We start from the raw sequence: 12,005 nt of genomic DNA, 5'->3' as shown, positions 1-12,005 counted from the left end.
ACAATAGGTTGCCAAAACTGAAGATAGCAAGGTGTTATCCTATCTAATTTCAAGGTAGAAGGGAATAAAAGTAAAGATTGAGAATCTCATTATGGTGTTAATTTATTTAAGGCATAGATAATATAAACTTGAAAACAATAATAAGAATAAGCTTAGAAGCTTTGTACCTATCTATAAAGGGATAGAGTGCCCGCAAACTTATTTTGCGGAGTAAAAAATAAGGAACCAAGAAGAGGTTTCTATGACGTCATGGGTATAGCTTTATTCCAGGTAAGTATCTTAATTAAATCGTCAAATTCAACTAATATCCAGAATAAATTCTACTAAAACGTATTTAAGTATAATAATAATTTATTTACATGATTTATATCTCATCTATTTATATTATTTAAAGTAAAATAATAAGATAAAACATTTCAAAGATGTATAGTTCAATTGTTTTGGTACGACGTCACCAAGAAGCCATCTCTAATTTATGACGTCATTACCCACAAGCAAATCAAAGAGCTTTAAATATGTGACGTCATGAATTGAATATTTTGTAATATCAAATACACGAAAAATAGTCATTTTTAAACTATTTATGTTTAATATAAAGACATTTAATTAAACTATTCTTACATTTATAATGTATACATCATTCTCTTTTCTGTATTTAAGTAAATAGAGTGAATGTTCTGTATAATGACGTCACTATTCAAGAACCAATAACAGTCGCTATGGGTAATGACGTCATTATTCAAGAACCAATAACGAGCTTGAAATTTAATGACGTCATTATCAAAGCAACCAATCACAGCACATAAAATAATGCCAGTCAGAAATATAAAAATGGTAGTGTCCTTTATATGTGAATACTATAAAATAGCATAAATTTATTAAAACATTATAATAAAGTAATAATTGTAATGAAATATTTTATTTATTGTATTAAAATGACTAGTTATATTATATTATGATAGATAAAGTAATGATAATATACTGTGAACTGAAGTACAATACACAAAATGGCTTTTGTTCAGTTGGCCCAAATATTACCAGCATATGTATTAATATTTCATATTCCCTATTGTATTTTAATATAACGAAGCATAAAATAAATTAAAATAGACTGAAAATTTAAATATAAATCTTTTAAAAAGTATGGAAACTCTCATAAAGCATATATGATTATTAAAAAAACTAAAGATAAATTTATAAATTAGAACCATTTTTACTTTTCTTCCCGGTATTGGATCCCGTCCAGGATGAATGTAAACAAAATTTCGTTTTTAGTGTATTTCTATGACTGTGCTCCCAATATATATGGGAATTTGGTAAGTAAGAGTGGTGTAAATATTTGTAAAACTTTATAAATGTAATTAATTTAATATATATTGAGATTATAGACTTAAATTCGTTGAATTATAGATGAAATTTGCTCCTCCAAAATCCCGTCCATCTCACGAAACTTTTGTGCTCAAGGTGTTAATTTATTAATTATTAACATAATTTCTTGTGATTATAACAGTTTAATCTTATTTATATTAATATATAATTAATATTGAATGTTTAATCTAACTGTAGCAAAGCCACTAGTTCAGGCTTGATTGAAAATAGTCATAGGGTGGTGGGCTGGTTCTCAAATGTAGTTTACGCCATTTAATAATTATTTGCAGAAGTTAATAGGTAAATATTCTTATCATATATCATATTTCGCTTTAATTATAGTTATATGCAAGTTAATGACCAATCTAGTATAATAAGGAACAGGCACAAGCATTATTTTCATGTAACTGGCTTATATATACCCTTGCACCGGTAACCCAATCTAGGAAGGTAGCTATACTTTGGTACCCCCAATGACTTATTATCAGTTTGGTGACTCCATTCCTACTCACCACACCATGAAGTGTCTCGGAACAGTGCACTGATAATGGGTGTATGATGAGAACGGCCACCTGTATGGATGAGGATGGCTTGCTAAGAATACGGCAGTGTAAGGAGGTTGCAGGGGGCATTAACCCCCCATTAGTTAAGTAGGTAAGGACACAGCCTGTAGGATAGGTTAGGGTGGGGGAGTTTAGGTTAGCTGGTGTCCATTTACTATGCACATGGGAGGAACTGGCCGCTGATATACAAAGGCCCCTATGGTATAGTTAAACTGTACTGTCAACATGACAATGCGAGCTAATATCCAAGAAAATGGCCTAGAAATTACGTGAATAATGGTTTCTTCTCTTTATGTGCTATTCTCATTAATAATTTTCACAAAGCAGTTTTTGCTTGCAGATGTATGTAGTCCTAATAATTTGATTTTAATTTTTGTGCTCAAATCCCGTTTTGCTTGTACAGTGTTCAAAATTACTCCTAAAGCAAGGTACTATACATTACTGCCGATGATCCAACACAGCTGATTAGATTTCACTTAATCGATATACAGTGAACCCTCGCTACTTCGCGGTTCGACCATCGCGGATTCACCACTTCGCGGATTTTTTTCATAACCCATATATATATACATATTGGTAATAACAAAATCAACATACTGTACTGAATAATCAATATAATCGATGCAAAAACTAACCTATACACAGATGTGTACAGTAAATGCGTTTGTTTCTTCATTATGATCAGAGAAACGTAAACAAAACATTGGTTGCCATTTTTATCGTGCTTTTTGGCGTGTTTAGGAAACGCATGATATAAAATCGCTTTTAATATTTGTGCCTGTTTTAGTTTAGGGTACTGTAGTACATGCATTAAGTGTTCCGTACATTAAAGGGTAGTCTGTTAACAGTACTACGTACAAGGGAAGGTTTTAAAAGTCTGAATATACATGTTAAATAAATAGATAAATATGGTGTCACTACTTCGCGGATTTTCACCTATCGCGGCCGGGTCTGGAACCTATCTACCGCGATAAACGAGGGTTCACTGTAAGCTTCAAGGTGTAATTCACAAAATAATTTTTTTAATCCATTGGAAGATGCTTTAGGTTTAGAGAACGGCAGCATATCCAAAATCCTTAACCCTTTTACCCCCAACGCTGTTTGGAACTTTCCAACCCTTAACCCCCAAGCATTTTATTTCAAGCACATTTTGCAATACAGTATATATTTTTTTTAAATTACTCTAACATCCTTAATTTTTGTCATAGAGAGGTCAGGTTGGTCTCATTCTTTTGGAAAATGCCTGAAGTTTCTCGTAAAGTTATCAAAAATCTGCAAAATAATGTAAATAGCAGTTTTTTTGCAAGGACGTAGCGGTGCGTCCATGGTGGTAAAGGGATGAGTTTTGTGAAACGTACCAGTACGTCCATTGTGGGTAAAAGGGTTAATGCCCAGTTTGATTATAGTGCTGTCTTGTTACCTTCTCTAACTTTTTGGGAAGATTATATTTTGATAGACGCGTATTTGTTCGTACGTCTGTTTGTGTGTTTGTGATTCGCATAACTCAAAAACTATTTTACCGAATCTCATAAAATTTGGTGAGGTGATTGGCCTTAATCCAGGGGCAATTTGATTAGAATTTGGAAGCGATTGGACCATAGGTCAAGGTTAAGATCATGAATTATAAAAAATACCTTTTTGCTATATCATGGTCAATTTTTATCTGGTTTGCATGAAACTAGTGCCGAAATGTGCATGATTCAGTTCCCTGTCTTGTGATATACAATATGATACAGGCAAAGGTATGCACTCTACTTGGTGTCCATTCTAGTTTATATTTTATTTTGGTAAGCAAAATAAGCGTTTTATTTTTCTTTTTGACAGAAAGCCTTGATGGTTTGAAGACCCATACGGAAGAATTGACAGCTAGTAAATCTCACATACAGAAGAAATATGATGCTGCTGTCGATGCTAAAGCCAATCAGCTAAAAGTAAGTTTTGTACTTGCAAGATTTTGTTGTCTAGTTTTGAAAGCACCTCATATTTTCAATGGTACTGTATCTGTATTTTCATATATTTTGTTATATTTTCTTGAAATTATTGTGGATTTGATCATTATATTTCTGTTATTAAATTTCCATAATTTTTCAAAGAAAAAACAAACACAATTATCAGTTTTTACGAGTTATTTTGAAAAATTTTGGGGTTTAGTAAAATAAGGTAGGTTACGGCATTTGCATTAACGGAACTGGAAAAGATTGAAGTAATTTTTTGGGTATTTCCTAGAGATGAAAAAATAAAGGCCCATAAGCATTTGATATTCCATGTTTGTGTTTAACCCTTTTACCCCCAGGCTCTTTGGAAATTTCCAACCCTTAACTCCCAGGGGGTTATTTTTTTCCCAGCACATTTTGCTGTATATTTTTTTTAAATTGCTCTAACATCCTTAATTTTTGTCATAGAGAGGTCAGGTTGGTCTCATTCTCTTGGAAAATGCCTGAATTTTTTCATAAAATTATGAAAAATATGAAAAAAAAAATTTTTTATAGCATTTTTTTGCAAGGACGTACCGGTACGTCCATGGGGGTAAAGGGATGGCTTTTGTGAAACGTACCAGTACGTCCTTTGGGGGTAAAAGGGTTAAGGGATTTTTAGAAATATGCATAGTTGAATGACATAAGGTATAGTTTCTCTCATGTATAGATACCTATCGTTAACCGAGAAAAAGTGAAATAGAGAAGGAATTCATAGTTGATTCAGTTTACCATTAATGAGAGCTTTCCAGGTTGCTGTGACCCAGCGAGAGGCAGAGTTGCAGCGGTTAAGACAACAGCTTCATCGGAGGTCTTGTTGCAATGCCAGCAGCTTTACAACCAGTTCAGGGGGATCTCTCCCAAGTTATAGAACAGGTACAATACCATTTTTAATAGGAATGCATTTTTCCCATTAGGTATTGGTACAGTAGTTATACAATTATCCTTCTAATTTCAGTGTGGCTAGATGTAAGGCATTGTATTCGATTATATGTAGACTGCATGAGGTGATAACACAGGTGAAAAATTGAAAGTTGTTTAAATTTATTAATTCATTTGTTTTAGGGGATAAGATTTTACTCAACTGAATCTGTCACATTGTTGGAAAAGGATTAATCAGGTAAGTCATAGCCAAAGAGGTTAAACATGCCTTAAGGTGATAGAAAATGGTAAGCTCCAGGACCATCTGGAATAATTAAGTACACATTTTTAACACAATTACTTATTGGTCACTCTTCGAGATGCAAGTCATTTCTTTAGAGAATACAATACAATACTACTGTACATTTACAATTCATCTTCCCCCAAGGGGTTAACTACTGCACTGTAATTGTTCAGTGGCCACTTTCCTCTTGGTAAGGGTAGAAGAGACTCTCTAGCTATGGTAAGCAGCTCTTCTAGGAGAAGGACACTCCAAAATCAAACCATTGTTCTCTAGTCTTGGGTAGTGCCATATCCTCTGTACCATGGTCTTCCACTGTCTTGGGTTAGAGTTCTCTTGCTTGAGGGTACACTCGGGCACACTATTCTATCCTCTTGTTTTGTTAAAGGTTTTTATAGTTTATATTGGAGATATTTATTTTTGTTACTCTTAAGATATTTTATTTGTCCTTGTTTCCTTTCCTCACTGGGCTATTTTCCCTGTTGGAGGCCCTGTGCTTATAGCATTCTGCTTTTCCAACTAGGATTGTAGCTTAGCAAGGAGTTTTTGATAGATTCACCAACATTTTCAATTAGAAACTTTTCTCAAAATTTTGTTCTTAGACAAAATGTTGTAATTTTCATTTCTTATGATATGGGCAAACAAATAATTTTTGACAAGGCAAACTTATAAGGGTGAGTGAGCTAGGTATATTCCTAGCATTCCATGCAACTTTCTCTCTGGTATATCTAGAAGTATTTATGCCTTAGAAATGGTGCTATAATGAGCATTTCACGGAGCGACACAGGTCCCTCGCCCAGAAATATATTTTCCCTTTATCAAAATCCCTTTTTTACTACTTAAATAATATTCTCTTTTTGTATGGGAATGATGTTGACTGTTTTTCAGTTCAACTTTGGTTAGAATTCCAATTTTAGATCTTGAATTATTGCTTTTTGTATGTGAATGATGTTGACTGTTTTTCAGTTCAACTTCGATGCAGCATTTCCTTCAATTAATAGTACGCAGGTACTTTTTGCATTGTAATTCTTACATACATATACCAAGGCACTTCCCCCAATTTTGGCGGGTAGCCGACATCAAACAAATGAAACAAAAAAGGGGACGTCTCCTCTCTATGTTCCTCCCACCCTGACAAGGGACTCAACCGAGTTCGGCTGGTACTGCTAGGGTGCCACAGCCCCCTGTGGCCGCGGGGGCATAAAAACAATTAAAATAGCGCCAACGTATCCCTGCGTGTCGTAAGAGGCGACTAAAAGGGACGGGACGAGGGGGCTGGGAACCCCCTCTACTGTATTATACTGTAATCCTGTGAGACATCATTGTAAGTCTTATATCAGAAAAATTATAGCGGTGTTAGATGGTTGAAATATAAGGGCAATAACTCATAAGTTTTATAAAGCCAATTAGAATACAGTAATAAGAATCATGAAACTTGACATTGAGAAATGTACAGACTTGAAATAATAAAATCACAAAATGGCTGTGAAAATCACAATATGATATACAGTACATCCAGAGAAGGTATCTATATATATACTCATCCTAAAGTTTAATATGGCCTTAATTTTGAACTTTGTTTAGAGTTGTAGACAAGATTGGGGTTACTGTATTATCCCTTGTACCCCCAATGGACGTACTGGTACGTTTCACAAAACTCATCCCTTAACCCCCATGGACGTACTGGTACGTCCTTGCAAAAAACTGCTATTTGCATATTTTTGATAACTTTATGAGAAACTTCAGGCATTTTCCAAAATAATGAGACCAACCTGACCTCTCTAGGATGAAAATTAAGGCTGTCAGCTCAATCTAAAAAAAAAATATTGCAAAACGTGCTTGAAAAAGAAAAACGCCTTGGGGTTAAGGGTTGGAAAGTTCCAAATAGCATTGGGAGTAAAAGGGTTAATGCAGTTATTAACTAGAGTGACACCGTCAAGACCAAATTTGAACACTTATGTTGTGTACAGTACCGTAATGATTATCTGAAAATTTGTCAACTGATTAGTGGTGGAGGGTAGGTTCTCAAATGTTAATAGATAAGTTAATCGATAAATATTCTTATCATATATCATATTTTGCTTTAATTATAGTTATATGCAAGTAAATGACCAACCTAGTTTAACAAAGGAACAGGCACAAGCATTATTTTCATGTAACTGGCTTATATTTACCCTTGCACCGCTAAGCCAATCTAGGAAGGTAGCTATACTTTGGTACCCCCAATGACTTAATATCCGTTCGGTGACTCTGTTTCTACTCGCCAAACCATGAAGTGTCTCAGAACAGTGCACTGATAAGGGGTGTATGTATGAAAACGGCCACCTGTATGTATGAGGATGGCTTGCTAAGAATACGGCAGTGTAAGGAGGTTGCAGGGGGCATTAACCCCCCATTAGTTAAGTAGGTAAGGACATGGCCTGTAGGATAGGTTAGGGTGGGGGAGCTTAGGTGAGCTGGTGTCCATTTACTATGCACTCGGGAGGAACTGGCCGCTGATATACAAAGGCCCCTATGGTATAGTTAAACTGTACTGTCAACATGACAATGCGAGCTAATATCCAAGAAAATGGCCTAGAAATTACGTGAATAATGGTTTCTTCTCTTTATGTGCTATTCTCATTAATTATTTTCACAAAGCAGTTTTTGCTTGCAGATTTATGTAGTCCTAATAATTTCATTTTAATTTTTGTGCTCAAATCCCATTTTGCTTGTACAGTGTTCAAAATTACTCCTAAAGCAAGGTACTATACAGTCCTACCGATGATCCAACACAGCTGATTAGATTTCACTTAATCGATATACAGTGAACCCTCGCTACTTCGCGGTTCGACCATCGCGGATTCACCACTTCGCGGATTTTTTTCATAACCCATATATATATACATATTGGTAATAACAAAATCAACATATTGTACTGAATAATCAATATAATCGATGCAAAAACTAACCTATACACAGATGTGTACTGTACAGTAAATGCGTTTGTTTCTTCATTATGATCAGAGAAACGTAAACAAAACATTGGTTGCCATTTTTTATCGTGCTTTTTGGCGTGTTTAGGAAACGCATGATATAAAATCGCCTTTAATATTTGTGCCTGTTTTAGTTTAGGGTACTGTAGTACATGCATTAAGTGTTCCGTACATTAAAGGGTAGTTTGTTAACAGTACTACGTACAAGGGAAGGTTTTAAAAGTCTGAATATACATGTTAAATAAATAGATAAATATGGTGTCACTACTTCGCGGATTTTCACCTATCGCGGCCGGGTCTGGAACCTATCTACCGCGATAAACGAGGGTTCACTGTAAGCTTCAAGGTGTAATTCACAAAATAATTTTTTTAATCCATTGGAAGATGCTTTAGGTTTAGAAAACTGCAGCATATCCAAAATCCTTAACCCTTTTACCCCCAATGTTATTTGGAACTTTCCAACCCTTAACCCCTAAGCCTTTTTTTTTTTCAAGCACATTTTCCAATATAATTTTTTTTAAATTGCTCTAACAGCCTTAATTTTCATCATAGAGAGGTCAGGTTGGTCTCATTCTTTTGGAAAATGCCTGAAGTTTCTCGTAAAGTTATCAACAATATGCATAATAATGTAAATAGCAGTTTTTTTGCAAGGACGTACCGGTGCGTCCATGGGGGTAAAGGGATGAGTTTTGTGAAACGTACCAGTATGTCCATCGGGGGTAAATGGGTTAATGCCCAGTTTGATTATAGTGCTGTCTTGTTACCTTCTCTAACTTTTTGGGAAGGTTATATTTTGATAGACGTGTATTTGTTTGTATATCTGTTTGTGTGTTTGTGATTCGCATAACTCAAAAACTATTTTACCGAATCTCATAAAATTTGGTGAGGTGATTGACCTTAATCCAGGGGCAATTTGATTAGAATTTGGAGGCGATTGAACCATAGGTCAAGGTTAAGATCATGAATTATAAAAAAAAACATCTTTTTGCTATATCATTGTCAATTTTTATCTGATTTGCATGAAACTAGTGCCGAAATGTGCATGATTCAGTTGCCTATCTTGTGATATACAATATGATATAGGCAAAGGTATGCACTCTACTGGGTGTCCATTCTAGTTTATATTTTATTTTGGTAAGCAAAATAATCGTTTTATTTTCTTGACAGAAAGCCTTGATGGTTTGAAGACCCATACGGAAGAATTGACAGCTAGTAAATCTCGCATACAGAAGAAATATGATGAATACTGCTGTCGGTGTTTAAAGTCAATAAGCTAAAAGTAAGTTCTTTTGTACTTGCAAGATTTTATTGTCTAGTTTTGAAAGCACTTCATATTTTCAATGGTACTGTATCTGTATTTTCATATATTTTGTTATATTTTCTTGAGATTATTATGGTCATTATATTTCTGTTATTAAATTTCCAAAATTTTTCAAAGAAAAAACAAACACAATTGTCAGTTTTTACGAGTTATTTTGAAAAATTTTGGGGTTTAGTAAAATAAGGTAGGTTACGGTATTTACATTAACGGAGCTGGAAAAGATTGAAGTAATTTTTTGGGTATTTCCTAGAGATGAAAAATAAGGGCCCATAAGCATTTGATATTCCATGTTTGTGTCTAACCCTATTACCCCCAGGCTATTTGGAAATTTCCAACCCTTAACTCCCAGGGGGTTATTTTTTTCCTAGCACATTTTGCAGTATATTTTTTTTAAATTGCTCTAACAGCCTTAATTTTTGTCATAGAGAGGTCAGGTTGGTCTCATTCTCTTGGAAAATGCCTGAATTTTCTAAAAAAAAATATCAAAAATATGAAAAAAAGAAAATTTATAGCATTTTTTTGCAAGGACGTACTGGTACGTCCATGGGGGTAAAGGGATGGCTTTTGTGAAACGTACCAGTACGTCCTTTTGGGGGTAAAAGGGTTAAGGGATTTTTTAGAAATATTATGCACTGTAGAATGACATAAGGTATAGTTTCTCTCATGTATAGATGCCTCTTGTTAACCGAGAAAAAGTGAAATAGAGAATGAATTCATATTTGATTCAGTTTACCATTAATGAGAACTTTCCAGGTTGCTGTGACCCAGCGAGAAGCAGAGTTGCAGCGGTTAAGACAACAGCTTCATCGGAGACAACAGCTTCATCGGAGGTCTTGCAATGCCAGCAGCTGTACAACCAGTTCAGGGGGATCTCCCAAGTTATAGAACAGGTACAATACAATTTCTAATAGGAATGCATTTTTCCCATTAGGTATTGGTAGTTATCCAATTATCCTTCTAATTTCAGTGTTGCTAGATGTAAATCAGACATATCACTCTAAACACAAAGAAGCAGCTTCTCAAATCACTTGTTTTCCCCATTGCATCATACGGCTCAGAATGTTGGGTTTTAAAAGCTACAGATCAGAAAAGATTAGAAAGTTTTGAACTATGGTGTTACAGAAGAGTCCTTAGGATAAGCTGGATTGAGAAAAAGACTAACGTGGAAGTTCTACAAAAGATCAATATCGAAAAAAGATCACTTGACATTTTGGATGAAAGAAAACTAACTTTTATTGGACACCAGGTTCGGAAACACAATACTCTGGAAAGAACGCTACTAATTGGATCAGTCTATGGTACAAGAACGAGAGGAAGGCCTAAAACTAGATTGAGTGACAATATCATGGAGATGTGCGGGCTAACGATGGTGGAGTTGGAAAGGAAGGCTCAAGACCGGAATGAATCGAGAAGTTTTGTGCAGAGGGCCACGGCCGTTCGACATCGAACACCCCGTACTTGATGATGAGATGTAAGTCATTGTATTCGATTAGATGTAGACTGCATGAGGTGATAACGCAGGTGAAAAATTGAAAGTTGTTTAAATTTATTAATTCATTTGTAAAAGCTCCAGAGGTGAATGAAAATTGAACAATTTAGGGGATAATATTTTACTCAACTGAATCTGTCACATTGTTGACAAAGGATTGATTGGGTAAGTCATTGCCAAAGAGGTTAAACATGCCTTAAGGTAATAGAAAATGGTAAGCTCCAGGACCATCTGGAATAATTAAGTACACATTTTTAACACAATTACTTATTGGTCACTCTTCGAGATGCAAGTCATTTCTTTAGAGAATACAATACAGTACTACTGTACATTAACAATTCATCTTCTCTCAAGGGGTTAACTACTGCACTGTAATTGTTCAGTGGCCATTTTCCTCTTGGTAAGGGTAGAGAGACTCTTTAGCTATGGTAAGCAACTCTTCTAGGAGGACACTCCAAAATGAAACCATTGTTCTGTAGTCTTGGGTAGTGCCATATCCTCTGTACCATGGTCTTCCACTGTTCTCTTGCTTGAGGGTACACTCGGCTACACTATTCTATCCTATTTCTCTTCCTCTTGTTTTGTTAAAGTTTTTTTTATAGTTTATATAAGAGATATTTATTTTTGTTACTCTTCTTAAGATATTTTATTTTTCCTTGTTTCCTTTCCTCACTGGGCTATTTTCCCTGTTGGAGCCCCTGGGCTTATAGCATTCTGCTTTTCCAACTAGGGTTGTAGCTTAGTAAGTAATAATAATAATAACAATAATAATAATGCCCAAATTTAAATTCACAACAATTAAAAATCATAGTATGGCATTGGAAACAAATCCATTAAAGAGTTTTTGATAGATTCACCAACATTTTCAGTTAGAAACTTTTCTCAAAATTTTGTTCTTAGACAAAATGTTGTAATTTTCATTTCTTTTGATATGGGCAAACAAATAATTTTTGACAAGGCAAACTTATAAGGGTGAGTGAGCTGGGTATATTCCTGGAATTCCATGCAACTTTTTCTCTGGTATATCTAGAAGTATTTATACCTTAGAAATGGTGCTATAAGGAGCATTTCACGGAGCGACACAGGTCCCTCGCCCAGAAATAGATTTTCCCTTTATCAAAATCCCTTTTTTACTACTTAAATAATATTATCTT

General features: G+C 34.8%; 1 long non-coding RNA gene across 5 annotated transcripts in view; it reads left to right on the top strand.

Moving 5' to 3' along the window:
- The first annotated feature begins 1,232 nt into the window (after positions 1-1,232).
- Positions 1,233-12,005, top strand: part of LOC137635750 (uncharacterized) — a 34,271-nt gene continuing 23,498 nt past the window's right edge. Inside the window, exons 1-5 of one of the 5 annotated variants that reach the window (XR_011042765.1) lie at positions 1,243-1,316; positions 3,756-3,862; positions 4,657-4,780; positions 9,209-9,320; positions 10,116-10,252. This is a non-coding gene — a long non-coding RNA (uncharacterized lncRNA). Of the gene's footprint in view, positions 1,317-3,755; positions 3,863-4,656; positions 4,781-9,208; positions 9,321-10,115; positions 10,253-12,005 lie in introns of all 5 variants that reach the window. The other 4 variants (XR_011042768.1, XR_011042770.1, XR_011042767.1 and 1 more) reach the window with 4 other exon arrangements.

Source organism: Palaemon carinicauda, unplaced genomic scaffold (assembly GCF_036898095.1).
Source record: "Palaemon carinicauda isolate YSFRI2023 unplaced genomic scaffold, ASM3689809v2 scaffold167, whole genome shotgun sequence".
NCBI classification, from domain to species: domain Eukaryota; kingdom Metazoa; phylum Arthropoda; class Malacostraca; order Decapoda; family Palaemonidae; genus Palaemon; species Palaemon carinicauda.
Note: the sequence above shows the minus strand (reverse complement) of the source record. Positions and strands in the feature narration are given on the sequence as shown.